Raw genomic sequence first — 15,145 nt, 5'->3', positions numbered from 1 at the left:
ATGCAAATCTGCAGTAAGTGAAAAGGTGCAGTGGGTGCACAGATGCAGTGGGTGGTAAGACGCAAAGGTCCAGTTTGTGCTAAGTTGCAGTGGGTGCCGATGTGCCAAAGTACAGTCCGTGTCAAGCTGCTGTGGGTACCAAGGTCAAGTTTGTATTGGGTGTTTATTTGCAGTGGATGCTATGCAGTATTGGGTGCTGAATGAGTAGCAGAAGGCGATAAACAATAGTGGGTGCCATGTGAGTGCTAATTGGTACAGGGAGCCATGTGAGTGTTGGACATGAGTGAGCAGGGAGTGCCATGTGTGGTCTGGATGTGTGCCATGGGAGAGAACTGAGTCTCATATGGGTTCAGACAAAGGGTGGGTACTGGTTGCTATTTGAGTGCTGGCCATGGATGGGTACTAGGTGCATATAATGGCTTTGGAACTTTGTGCTGTTTGAGTACTATGGGTGTTGATTATGGGGGTTATAGGGTGTCATGTGGGTCTTAGGTGCAAATACTGAGTGCCAAGTGGGTACTGGAAGCGAGTACATGGTAACATCTGGGTAATGGGTGCTGGTTAGTGGGGTATTTGTTGTCATGTGAGTGCTAAATGCAGAAGCTGGGTGCCATGTGGGTTCTGGGTGCTGGCACAGGGTGTCATGTGCATTCTGGCTGTATGGGTTGGTGTCAAGCATCATGTAGGTGTTGATTGCAGGTACTCAGTCCCTTGTGAGTTCTGGGTGCATGTACTAGATGTCATATGTGAGTGTTTGGTGTTTGTGCTGGGCACCAAGTGGAGGCTTAGTGCAACTGGAACTACTGCAGATGAAACATGTGGGTGTTGGGTGCAGGTACATTGGTGCGAATACTTGGTGCATTGCCTGCACTAGGTGCTAACTATGGGTGGGCATTGTGTGTCATGTGGATTCTGAGTGCAGGTACTTTGGGTGCTAGTACTGGTTTATGTGAGTTCAGATAATGTGCAAGTACTGTGCCAAGTGGGTGTGAGTACTGGGTGCCAGCTATAGGGTGAATGATGCAAGTACTAAGTTCCATATGGAGGTCGGATATAAGTATTGGGTGAAAGTTGCTTGGTGCAAGTACTGGGTGCTTGCTATAGTGGGGGTTACTGGTTGAGTGTAATATGGGTGCTGAATATTGATGGGATTGCGGTGGGTGCAGGGAGTGGGAGGTCACTGTGGGTATTGCTATGAATCGCATAGCTGCTGCTAGGGGAGGTAGAGGTCAGTGTGGTTGCTGGGGGAGGTAGAGGTCAGTGTGGTTGCTGGGGGAGGTAGAGGTCACTGTGGGTTCTGTGGAAGGAAGAGGTCAGTATGAGTGCTGGAGGAAGGGGAGGTCACTGTGGGTGTGGGAGAGGTCATTGTAGTTATTGGAGGAGGGAGTAGTTGTGGATGATGGGTGTTGGGAGAGATCAGTGTGGGCGCTGCTTTTAGGATGGGAGGTCCCTGTAAGTGCTGCAGGGGACAGGTGGGTAGCCACTGGGGGAGGGAAAGATAACTGTGGGTGCTGGGGGAAGGATAGGTCAGTGTGGGTGCTGGGGTAGGCAGGATCACTGCTAGATTTGGGGAAGGAGAGGTGATTGTGGGTGGTAGGTGAAGGGAGAGGTCACTGTGGGAGGGAGAAGTCACTGTGGGTGCTGGTGGAGGGAGAGGTCACTGTGGGTGCTGGGGAAGGAGATGTCACTGTGGGTGCTAGGTGGAGGGAGAGGTCACTGTGGGAGGGAGAGGTCACTGTGGGTGCTGGTGGAGGGAGAGGTCACTGTGGGTGCTAGGTGCAGGGAGAGGTCACTGTGGGTGCTAGGTGGAGGGAGAGGTCACTGTGGGTGCTAGGTGGAGGGAGAGGTCACTGTGGGTGCTAGGTGGAGGGAGAGGTCACTGTGGGTGCTAGGTGGAGGGAGAGGTCACTGTGGGTGCTAGGTGGAGGGAGAGGTCACTGTGGGTGCTGGGGAAGGAGATGTCAGTGTGGGTGCTAGGTAGATGGAGAGGTCACTGTGGGAGGGAGAGGTCACTGTGGGAGGGAGAGGTCACTGTGGGTGCTGGTGGAGGGAGAGGTCACTGTGGGTGCTAGGTGGAGGGAGAGGTCAAAGTGGGTGCTAGGTGGAGGGAGAGGTCACTGTGGGTGCTAGGTGGAGGGAGAGGTCACTGTGGGTGCTGGGCAGGGAGAAGTCACTGTGGGTGCTAGGTGGAGGGAGAGGTCACTGTGGGTGCTGGGGAAGGAGATGTCACTGTGGGTGCTAGGTGGATGGAGAGGTCACTGTGGGAGGGAGAGGTCACTGTGGGTGCTGGTGGAGGGAGAGGTCACTGTGGGTGCTAGGTGGAGGGAGAGGTCACTGTGGGTGCTAGGTGGAGGGAGAGGTCACTGTGGGTGCTAGGTGGAGGGAGAGGTCACTGTGGGTGCTGGGGAAGGAGATGTCACTGTGGGTGCTAGGTGGATGGAGAGGTCACTGTGGGAGGGAGAGGTCACTGTGGGTGCTGGTGGAGGGAGAGGTCACTGTGGGTGCTAGGTGGAGGGAGAGGTCACTGTGGGTGCTAGGTGGAGGGAGAGGTCACTGTGGGTGCTGGGGAAGGAGATGTCACTGTGGGTGCTAGGTGGATGGAGAGGTCACTGTGGGAGGGAGAGGTCACTGTGGGTGCTGGGGGAGGGAGAGGTCACTGTGGGTGCTGGTGGAGGGAGAGGTCACTGTGGGTGCTAGGTGGAGGGAGAGGTCACTGTGGGTGCTAGGTGGAGGGAGAGGTCACTGTGGGTGCTGGGGAGGGAGAAGTCACTGTGGGTGCTAGGTGGATGGAGAGGTCCCTGTGGGTGAGGGAGAAGTCACTATGGGTGCTTGGGGAGGTAGAGGTCAGTATGGGTCCTAGGTGGGGGGTGAGGTCAGTATGCCACACTAGGATTCCTATCCAGGCCTCTTCACCTGAAAGTGCCCCAGGCGGAGGCGGAGCTTCTCGCGGGTGGGCGGGGCTTACCGCGGTAGGGGGCGGGGCTTATTTTGCGCGATCTGAGGGGCCTTTTTTGCTGATTTTAAAAAGGGGGGGTGCCTGGGCACCCAGAGCACCCCCCTCTGCACGTGCCTGGTTGGCACAACCCACCCCGTGCTAACTGAACAAGAGAAGAATCTTCCAATGGAAAACACAATCTTCTCTAAGGAACCTACCCCCCACCCTTTTAAAAGCCTATAATAGTTGAAAGGTATGCCCTAACTAGTTGAAAGGAGTACAAACTCCAGGAAAAAATCTCGCCTTCTAAGAGAACCCTCCCACCCCACCAATATGCTATAGATGTGGTCTCAACCTCGCTTCTGACTTGGATCCACACGACGCCTTCTACTTCCCCTGACAATCACACATACCAAGAAGAGTACCACTCTGGAAGCAGAGATACCGTTCTTTATTTGTACGACAAATAGACTGCGCAGTAGAGATTAAAGTCTCAGCTTCAGTCAAGACACCACCAATAGCATAGGTGAATGGCCCTACATTGCTGATTTATCAGCAAAAAAAACCCTCCCAGATTAAGACACCCTCCCCAGGGAATAATTCCATCCCACCAACATGCTGTATGTCGGCTTCCCATCCAGTGCTACCCTAACATGAGAAGAATCTTCCACTGGAAATCAATCTTCTCTGGGATCCCACCCGCACCTCCAGTTCACTATATCTGTGGCGTCAACTTCAGTTAGACTTGGCGCTAAACTGCGTCTCCTACCTCCCCGGCATCACACACATCAGTAGCAGCTTGGCTGCTGAGATGTTTTACTGATTTGTGTGATAAGCAGAAGGCGCAGCAGAGATCCTAGTCACAGCAAAAAGTGACATCACACAGACACCCTCCCCAGGGAACTACTTTATCCCACCAACCTAGTATATGTTGGCACAACCCACCCCGTGCTAACTGAACAAGAGAAGAATCTTTCAATGGAAAACACAATCTTCTCTAAGGAACCTACCCCCCACCCTTTTAAAAGCCTATAATAGTTGAAAGGTATGCCCTAACTAGTTGAAAGGAGTACAAACTCCAGGAAAAAATCTCGCCTTCTAAGAGAACCCTCCCACCCCACCAATATGCTATAGATGTGGTCTCAACCTCGCTTCTAACTTGGATCCACACGACGCCTTCTACTTCCCCTGACAATCACACATACCAAGAAGAGTACCACTCTGGCAGCGGAGATACCGTTCTTGATTTGTGCGACAAATAGACTGCGCAGTAGAGATTAAAGTCTCAGCTTCAGTCAAGACACCACCAATAGCATAGGTGAATGGCCCTACACTGCTGATTTATCAGCAAAAAAACCCTCCCAGATTAAGACACCCTCTCCAGGGAATAATTTTATCCCACCAACATGCTGTATGTCGGCTTCCCATCCAGTGCTACCCTAACATGAGAAGAATCTTCCACTGGAAATCAATCTTTTCTGGGACCCCACCCGCACCTACGGTTCACTATATGTGTGGCGTCAACTTCAGTTAGACTTGGCGCTAAACTGCGTCTCCTACCTCCCCGGCATCACACACATCAGTAGCAGCTTGGCTGCTGAGATGTTTTACTGATTTGTGTGATAAGCAGAAGGCGCAGCAGAGATCCTAGTCACAGCAAAAATTGACATCACACAGACACCCTCCCCAGGGAACTACTTTATCCCACCAACCTAGTATATGTTGGCACAACCCACCCCGTGCTAACTGAACAAGAGAAGAATCTTCCAATGGAAAACACAATCTTCTCTAAAGAACCTACCCCCCACCCTTTTAAAAACCTATAATAGTTGAAAGGTATGCCCTAACTAGTTGAAAGGAGTACAAACTCTAGGAAAAAAATTTACCCTTCTAAGAGAACCCTCCCACCCCACCAATATGCTATAGATGTGGTCTCAACCTCACATCTGACTTGGACCCACACGACGCTTTCTACTTCCCCTGACAATCACACATACCAAGAAGAGTACCACTCTGGCAGCAGAGATACCGTTCTTGATTTGTACGACAAATAGACTGCGCAGTAAAGATTAAAGTCTCAGCTTCAGTCAAGACACCACCAATAGCATAGGTGAATGGCCCTACACTGCTGATTTATCAGCAAAAAAAACCCTCCCAGATTAAGACACCCTCCCCAGGGAATAATTCCATCCCACCAACATGCTGTATGTCGGCTTCCCATCCAGTGCTACCCTAACATGAGAAGAATCTTCCACTGGAAATCAATCTTCTCTGGGATCCCACCCGCACCTCCAGTTCACTATATCTGTGGCGTCAACTTCAGTTAGACTTGGCGCTAAACTGCGTCTCCTACCTCCCCGGCATCACACACATCAGTAGCAGCTTGGCTGCTGAGATGTTTTACTGATTTGTGTGATAAGCAGAAGGCGCAGCAGAGATCCTAGTCACAGCAAAAATTGACATCACACAGACACCCTCCCCAGGGAACTACTTTATCCCACCAACCTAGTATATGTTGGCACAACCCACCCCGTGCTAACTGAACAAGAGAAGAATCTTCCAATGGAAAACACAATCTTCTCTAAGGAACCTACCCCCCACCCTTTTAAAAGCCTATAATAGTTGAAAGGTATGCCCTAACTAGTTGAAAGGAGTACAAACTCTAGGAAAAAAATTTACCCTTCTAAGAGAACCCTCCCACCCCACCAATATGCTATAGATGTGGTCTCAACCTCACATCTGACTTGGACCCACACGACGCTTTCTACTTCCCCTGACAATCACACATACCAAGAAGAGTACCACTCTGGCAGCAGAGATACCGTTCTTGATTTGTACGACAAATAGACTGCGCAGTAAAGATTAAAGTCTCAGCTTCAGTCAAGACACCACCAATAGCATAGGTGAATGGCCCTACACTGCTGACTTATCAGCAAAAAAAACCCTCCCAGATTAAGACACCCTCCCCAGGGAATAATTCCATCCCACCAACATGCTGTATGTCGGCTTCCCATCCAGTGCTACCCTAACATGAGAAGAATCTTCCACTGGAAATCAATCTTCTCTGGGATCCCACCCGCACCTCCAGTTCACTATATCTGTGGCGTCAACTTCAGTTAGACTTGGCGCTAAACTGCGTCTCCTACCTCCCCGGCATCACACACATCAGTAGCAGCTTGGCTGCTGAGATGTTTTACTGATTTGTGTGATAAGCAGAAGGCGCAGCAGAGATCCTAGTCACAGCAAAAAGTGACATCACACAGACACCCTCCCCAGGGAACTACTTTATCCCACCAACCTAGTATATGTTGGCACAACCCACCCCGTGCTAACTGAACAAGAGAAGAATCTTTCAATGGAAAACACAATCTTCTCTAAGGAACCTACCCCCCACCCTTTTAAAAGCCTATAATAGTTGAAAGGTATGCCCTAACTAGTTGAAAGGAGTACAAACTTCAGGAAAAAATCTCGCCTTCTAAGAGAACCCTCCCACCTCACCAATATGCTATAGATGTGGTCTCAACCTCGCTTCTGACTTGGATCCACACAACGCCTTCTACTTCCCCTGACAATCACACATACCAAGAAGAGTACCACTCTGGCAGCAGAGATACCGTTCTTGATTTGTACGACAAATAGACTGCGCAGTAGAGATTAAAGTCTCAGCTTCAGTCAAGACACCACCAATAGCATAGGTGAATGGCCCTACACTGCTGATTTATCAGCAAAAAAAACCCTCCCGGATTAAGACACCCTCCCGCGGGAATAATTCCATCCCACCAACATGCTGTATGTCGGCTTCCCATCCAGTGCTACCCTAACATGAGAAGAATCTTCCACTGGAAAGCAATCTTCTCTGGGATCCCACCCGCACCTCCAGTTCACTATATCTGTGGCGTCAACTTCAGTTAGACTTGGCGCTAAACTGCGTCTCCTACCTCCCCGGCATCACACACATCAGTAGCAGCTTGGCTGCTGAGATGTTTTACTGATTTGTGTGATAAGCAGAAGGCGCAGCAGAGATCCTAGTCACAGCAAAAAGTGACATCACACAGACACCCTCCCCAGGGAACTACTTTATCCCACCAACCTAGTATATGTTGGCACAACCCACCCCGTGCTAACTGAACAAGAGAAGAATCTTCCAATGGAAAACACAATCTTCTCTAAGGAACCTACCCCCCACCTTTTTAAAAGCCTATAATAGTTGAAAGGTATGCCCTAACTAGTTGAAAGGAGTACAAACTCCAGGAAAAAATATACCCTTCTAAGAGAACCCTCCCACCCCACCAATATGCTATAGATGTGGTCTCAACCTCACATCTGACTTGGACCCACACGACGCCTTCTACTTCCCCTGACAATCACACATACCAAGAAGAGTACCACTCTGGCAGCGGAGATACCGTTCTTGATTTGTGCGACAAATAGACTGCGCAGTAGAGATTAAAGTCTCAGCTTCAGTCAAGACACCAACAATAGCATAGGTGAATGGCCCTACACTGCTGATTTATCAGCAAAAAAACCCTCCCAGATTAAGACACCCTCCCCAGGGAATAATTTCATTGCACCAACATGCTGTATGTCGGCTTCCCACCCAGTGCTAACCTAACATGAGAAGAATCTTCCACTGGAAATCAATCTTCTCTGGGACCCCACCCGCACCTACGGTTCACTATATGTGTGGCGTCAACTTCAGTTAGACTTGGCGCTAAACTGCGTCTCCTACCTCCCCGGCATCACACACATCAGTAGCAGCTTGGCTGCTGAGATGTTTTACTGATTTGTGTGATAAGCAGAAGGCGCAGCAGAGATCCTAGTCACAGCAAAAAGTGACATCACACAGACACCCTTCCCAGGGAACTACTTTATCCCACCAACCTAGTATATGTTGGCACAACCCACCCCATGCTAACTGAACAAGAGAAGAATCTTCCAATGGAAAACACAATCTTCTCTAAGGAACCTACCCCCCACCCTTTTAAAAGCCTATAATAGTTGAAAGGTATGCCCTAACTAGTTGAAAGGAGTACAAACTCCAGGAAAAAATCTACCCTTCTAAGAGAACCCCCCACCCCACCAATATGCTATAGATGTGGTCTCAACCTCACATCTGACTTGGACCCACACGACGCCTTCTACTTCCCCTGACAATCACACATACCAAGAAGAGTACCACTCTGGCAGCGGAGATACCGTTCTTGATTTGTGCGACAAATAGACTGCGCAGTAGAGATTAAAGTCTCAGCTTCAGTCAAGACACCACCAATAGCATAGGTGAATGGCCCTACACTGCTGATTTATCAGCAAAAAAACCCTCCCAGATTAAGACACCCTCTCCAGGGAATAATTTTATCCCACCAACATGCTGTATGTCGGCTTCCCATCCAGTGCTACCCTAACATGAGAAGAATCTTCCACTGGAAATCAATCTTTTCTGGGACCCCACCCGCACCTACGGTTCACTATATGTGTGGCGTCAACTTCAGTTAGACTTGGCGCTAAACTGCGTCTCCTACCTCCCCGGCATCACACACATCAGTAGCAGCTTGGCTGCTGAGATGTTTTACTGATTTGTGTGATAAGCAGAAGGCGCAGCAGAGATCCTAGTCACAGCAAAAATTGACATCACACAGACACCCTCCCTAGGGAACTACTTTATCCCACCAACCTAGTATATGTTGGCACAACCCACCCCGTGCTAACTGAACAAGAGAAGAATCTTCCAATGGAAAACACAATCTTCTCTAAGGAACCTACCCCCCACCCTTTTAAAAGCCTATAATAGTTGAAAGGTATGCCCTAACTAGTTGAAAGGAGTACAAACTCTAGGAAAAAAATTTACCCTTCTAAGAGAACCCTCCCACCCCACCAATATGCTATAGATGTGGTCTCAACCTCACATCTGACTTGGACCCACACGACGCTTTCTACTTCCCCTGACAATCACACATACCAAGAAGAGTACCACTCTGGCAGCAGAGATACCGTTCTTGATTTGTACGACAAATAGACTGCGCAGTAGAGATTAAAGTCTCAGCTTCAGTCAAGACACCACCAATAGCATAGGTGAATGGCCCTACACTGCTGATTTATCAGCAAAAAAAACCCTACCGGATTAAGACACCCTCCCCAGGGAATAATTCCATCCCACCAACATGCTGTATGTCGGCTTCCCATCCAGTGCTACCCTAACATGAGAAGAATCTTCCACTGGAAAGCAATCTTCTCTGGGATCCCACCCGCACCTCCAGTTCACTATATCTGTGGCGTCAACTTCAGTTAGACTTGGCGCTAAACTGCGTCTCCTACCTCCCCGGCATCACACACATCAGTAGCAGCTTGGCTGCTGAGATGTTTTACTGATTTGTGTGATAAGCAGAAGGCGCAGCAGAGATCCTAGTCACAGCAAAAAGTGACATCACACAGACACCCTCCCCAGGGAACTACTTTATCCCACCAACCTAGTATATGTTGGCACAACCCACCCCGTGCTAACTGAACAAGAGAAGAATCTTCCAATGGAAAACACAATCTTCTCTAAGGAACCTACCCGCCACCCTTTTAAAAGCCTATAATAGTTGAAAGGTATGCTCTAACAAGTTGAAAGGAGTACAAACTCCAGGAAAAAATCTACCCTTCTAAGAGAACCCTCCCACCCCACCAATATGCTATAGATGTGGTCTCAACCTCACATCTGACTTGGACCCACACGACGCCTTCTACTTCCCCTGACAATCACACATACCAAGAAGAGTACCACTCTGGCAGCGGAGATACCGTTCTTGATTTTTACGACAAATAGACTGCGCAGTAGAGATTAAATTCTCAGCTTCAGTCAAGACACCACCAATAGCATAGGTGAATGGCCCTACACTGCTGATTTATCAGCAAAAAAACCCTCCCAGATTAAGACACCCTCCCCAGGGAATAATTTCATCCCACCAACATGCTGTATGTCGGCTTCCCATCCAGTGCTACCCTAACATGAGAAGAATCTTCCACTGGAAATCAATCTTTTCTGGGACCCCACCCGCACCTACGGTTCACTATATGTGTGGCGTCAACTTCAGTTAGACTTGGCGCTAAACTGCGTCTCCTACCTCCCCGGCATCACACACATCAGTAGCAGCTTGGCTGCTGAGATGTTTTACTGATTTGTGTGATAAGCAGAAGGCGCAGCAGAGATCCTAGTCACAGCAAAAATTGACATCACACAGACACCCTCCCCAGGGAACTACTTTATCCCACCAACCTAGTATATGTTGGCACAACCCACCCCGTGCTAACTGAACAAGAGAAGAATCTTCCAATGGAAAACACAATCTTCTCTAAGGAACCTACCCCCCACCCTTTTAAAAGCCTATAATAGTTGAAAGGTATGCCCTAACTAGTTGAAAGGAGTACAAACTCTAGGAAAAAAATTTACCCTTCTAAGAGAACCCTCCCACCCCACCAATATGCTATAGATGTGGTCTCAACCTCACATCTGACTTGGACCCACACGACGCTTTCTACTTCCCCTGACAATCACACATACCAAGAAGAGTACCACTCTGGCAGCAGAGATACCGTTCTTGATTTGTACGACAAATAGACTGCGCAGTAAAGATTAAAGTCTCAGCTTCAGTCAAGACACCACCAATAGCATAGGTGAATGGCCCTACACTGCTGATTTATCAGCAAAAAAAACCCTCCCAGATTAAGACACCCTCCCCAGGGAATAATTCCATCCCACCAACATGCTGTATGTCGGCTTCCCATCCAGTGCTACCCTAACATGAGAAGAATCTTCCACTGGAAATCAATCTTCTCTGGGATCCCACCCGCACCTCCAGTTCACTATATCTGTGGCGTCAACTTCAGTTAGACTTGGCGCTAAACTGCGTCTCCTACCTCCCCGGCATCACACACATCAGTAGCAGCTTGGCTGCTGAGATGTTTTACTGATTTGTGTGATAAGCAGAAGGCGCAGCAGAGATCCTAGTCACAGCAAAAAGTGACATCACACAGACACCCTCCCCAGGGAACTACTTTATCCCACCAACCTAGTATATGTTGGCACAACCCACCCCGTGCTAACTGAACAAGATAAGAATCTTCCAATGGAAAACACAATCTTCTCTAAGGAACCTACCCCCCACCCTTTTAAAAGCCTATAATAGTTGAAAGGTATGCCCTAACTAGTTGAAAGGAGTACAAACTCCAGGAAAAAATCTACCCTTCTAAGAGAACCCTCCCACCCCACCAATATGCTATAGATGTGGTCTCAACCTCACATCTGACTTGGACCCACACGACGCCTTCTACTTCCCCTGACAATCACACATACCAAGAAGAGTACCACTCTGGCAGCGGAGATACCGTTCTTGATTTGTGCGACAAATAGACTGCGCAGTAGAGATCAAAGTCTCAGCTTCAGTCAAGACACCAACAATAGCATAGGTGAATGGCCCTACACTGCTGATTTATCAGCAAAAAAAACCCTCCCAGATTAAGACACCCTCCCCAGGGAATAATTTCATTGCACCAACATGCTGCATGTCGGCTTCCCACCCAGTGCTAACCTAACATGAGAAGAATCTTCCACTGGAAATCAATCTTCTCTGGTACCCCACCCGCACCTACGGTTCACTATATGTGTGGCGTCAACTTCAGTTAGACTTGGCGCTAAACTGCGTCTCCTACCTCCCCGGCATCACACACATCAGTAGCAGCTTGGCTGCTGAGATGTTTTACTGATTTGTGTGATAAGCAGAAGGCGCAGCAGAGATCCTAGTCACAGCAAAAAGTGACATCACACAGACACCCTCCCCAGGGAACTACTTTATCCCACCAACCTAGTATATGTTGGCACAACCCACCCCGTGCTAACTGAACAAGAGAAGAATCTTCCAATGGAAAACACAATCTTCTCTAAGGAACCTACCCCCCACCCTTTTAAAAGCCTATAATAGTTGAAAGGTATGCCCTAACTAGTTGAAAGGAGTACAAACTCCAGGAAAAAATCTACCCTTCTAAGAGAACCCTCCCACCCCACCAATATGCTATAGATGTGGTCTCAACCTCACATCTGACTTGGACCCACACGACGCCTTCTACTTCCCCTGACAATCACACATACCAAGAAGAGTACCACTCTGGCAGCGAAGATACCGTTCTGGATTTGTGCGACAAATAGACCGCGCAGTAGAGATCAAAGTCTCAGCTTCAGTCAAGACACCAACAATAGCATAGGTGAATGGCCCTACACTGCTGATTTATCAGCAAAAAAAACCCTCCCAGATTAAGACACCCTCCCCAGGGAATAATTTCATTGCACCAACATGCTGCATGTCGGCTTCCCACCCAGTGCTAACCTAACATGAGAAGAATCTACCACTGGAAATCAATCTTCTCTGGTACCCCACCCGCACCTACGGTTCACTATATGTGTGGCGTCAACTTCAGTTAGACTTGGCGCTAAACTGCGTCTCCTACCTCCCCGGCATCACACACATCAGTAGCAGCTTGGCTGCTGAGATGTTTTACTGATTTGTGTGATAAGCAGAAGGCGCAGCAGAGATCCTAGTCACAGCAAAAAGTGACATCACACAGACACCCTCCCCAGGGAACTACTTTATCCCACCAACCTAGTATATGTTGGCACAACCCACCCCGTGCTAACTGAACAAGAGAAGAATCTTCCAATGGAAAACACAATCTTCTCTAAGGAACCTACCCCCCACCCTTTTAAAAGCCTATAATAGTTGAAAGGTATGCCCTAACTAGTTGAAAGGAGTACAAACTCCAGGAAAAAATCTACCCTTCTAAGAGAACCCTCCCACCCCACCAATATGCTATAGATGTGGTCTCAACCTCACATCTGACTTGGACCCACACGACGCCTTCTACTTCCCCTGACAATCACACATACCAAGAAGAGTACCACTCTGGCAGCGGAGATACCGTTCTTGATTTTTACGACAAATAGACTGCGCAGTACAGATCAAAGTCTCAGCTTCAGTCAAGACACCAACAATAGCATAGGTGAATGGCCCTACACTGCTGATTTATCAGCAAAAAAACCCTTCCCAGATTAAGACACCCTCCCCAGGGAATAATTTCATCCCACCAACATGCTGTATGTCGGCTTCCCACCCAGTGCTAACCTAACATGAGAAGAATCTTCCACTGGAAATCAATCTTCTCTGGGACCCCACCCGCACCTACGGTTCACTATATGTGTGGCGTCAACTTCAGTTAGACTTGGCGCTAAACTGCGTCTCCTACCTCCCCGGCATCACACACATCAGTAGCAGCTTGGCTGCTGAGATGTTTTACTGATTTGTGTGATAAGCAGAAGGCGCAGCAGAGATCCTAGTCACAGCAAAAAGTGACATCACACAGACACCCTCCCCAGGGAACTACTTTATCCCACCAACCTAGTATATGTTGGCACAACCCACCCCGTGCTAACTGAACAAGAGAAGAATCTTCCAATGGAAAACACAATCTTCTCTAAGGAACCTACCCCCCCCCCCCCCACCCTTTCAAAAGCCTATAATAGTTGAAAGGTATGCCCTAACTAGTTGAAAGGAGTACAAACTCCAGGAAAAAATCTACCCTTCTAAGAGAACCCTCCCACCCCACCAATATGCTATAGATGTGGTCTCAACCTCACATCTGACTTGGACCCACACGACGCCTTCTACTTCCCCTGACAATCACACATACCAAGAAGAGTACCACTCTGGCAGCGGAGATACCGTTCTTGATTTTTACGACAAATAGACTGCGCAGTACAGATCAAAGTCTCAGCTTCAGTCAAGACACCAACAATAGCATAGGTGAATGGCCCTACACTGCTGATTTATCAGCAAAAAAACCCCTCCCAGATTAAGACACCCTCCCCAGGGAATAATTTCATCCCACCAACATGCTGTATGTCGGCTTCCCACCCAGTGCTAACCTAACATGAGAAGAATCTTCCACTGGAAATCAATCTTCTCTGGGACCCCACCCGCACCTACGGTTCACTATATGTGTGGCGTCAACTTCAGTTAGACTTGGCGCTAAACTGCGTCTCCTACCTCCCCGGCATCACACACATCAGTAGCAGCTTGGCTGCTGAGATGTTTTACTGATTTGTGTGATAAGCAGAAGGCGCAGCAGAGATCCTAGTCACAGCAAAAAGTGACATCACACAGACACCCTCCCCAGGGAACTACTTTATCCCACCAACCTAGTATATGTTGGCACAACCCACCCCGTGCTAACTGAACAAGAGAAGAATATTCCAATGGAAAACACAATCTTCTCTAAGGAACCTACCCCCCACCCTTTTAAAAGCCTATAATAGTTGAAAGGTATGCCCTAACTAGTTGAAAGGAGTACAAACTCCAGGAAAAAATCTCGCCTTCTAAGAGAACCCTCCCACCCCACCAATATGCTATAGATGTGGTCTCAACCTCGCTTCTGACTTGGATCCACACGACGCCTTCTACTTCCCCTGACAATCACACATACAAAGAAGAGTACCACTCTGGCAGCGAAGATACAGTTCTGGATTTGTGCGACAAATAGACCGCACAGTAGAGATCAAAGTCTCAGCTTCAGTCAAGACACCAACAATAGCATAGGTGAATGGCCCTACACTGCTGATTTATCAGCAAAAAAAACCCTCCCAGATTAAGACACCCTCCCCAGGGAATAATTTCATTGCACCAACATGCTGTATGTCGGCTTCCCACCCAGTGCTAACCTAACATGAGAAGAATCTTCCACTGGAAATCAATCTTCTCTGGGACCCCACCCGCACCTACGGTTCACTATATGTGTGGCGTCAACTTCAGTTAGACTTGGCGCTAAACTGCGTCTCCTACCTCCCCGGCATCACACACATCAGTAGCAGCTTGGCTGCTGAGATGTTTTACTGATTTGTGTGATAAGCAGAAGGCGCAGCAGAGATCCTAGTCACAGCAAAAAGTGACATCACACAGACACCCTCCCCAGGGAACTACTTTATCCCACCAACCTAGTATATGTTGGCACAACCCACCCCATGCTAACTGAACAAGAGAAGAATCTTCCAATGGAAAACACAATCTTCTCTAAGGAACCTACCCCCCACCCTTTTAAAAGCCTATAATAGTTGAAAGGTATGCCCTAACTAGTTGAAAGGAGTACAAACTCCAGGAAAAAATCTACCCTTCTAAGAGAACCCTCCCA

This window comes from Hyperolius riggenbachi, chromosome 2, assembly GCF_040937935.1.
Source record: "Hyperolius riggenbachi isolate aHypRig1 chromosome 2, aHypRig1.pri, whole genome shotgun sequence".
Classification (NCBI taxonomy): Eukaryota; Metazoa; Chordata; class Amphibia; order Anura; family Hyperoliidae; genus Hyperolius; species Hyperolius riggenbachi.
This window is presented reverse-complemented; position numbering follows the sequence as displayed.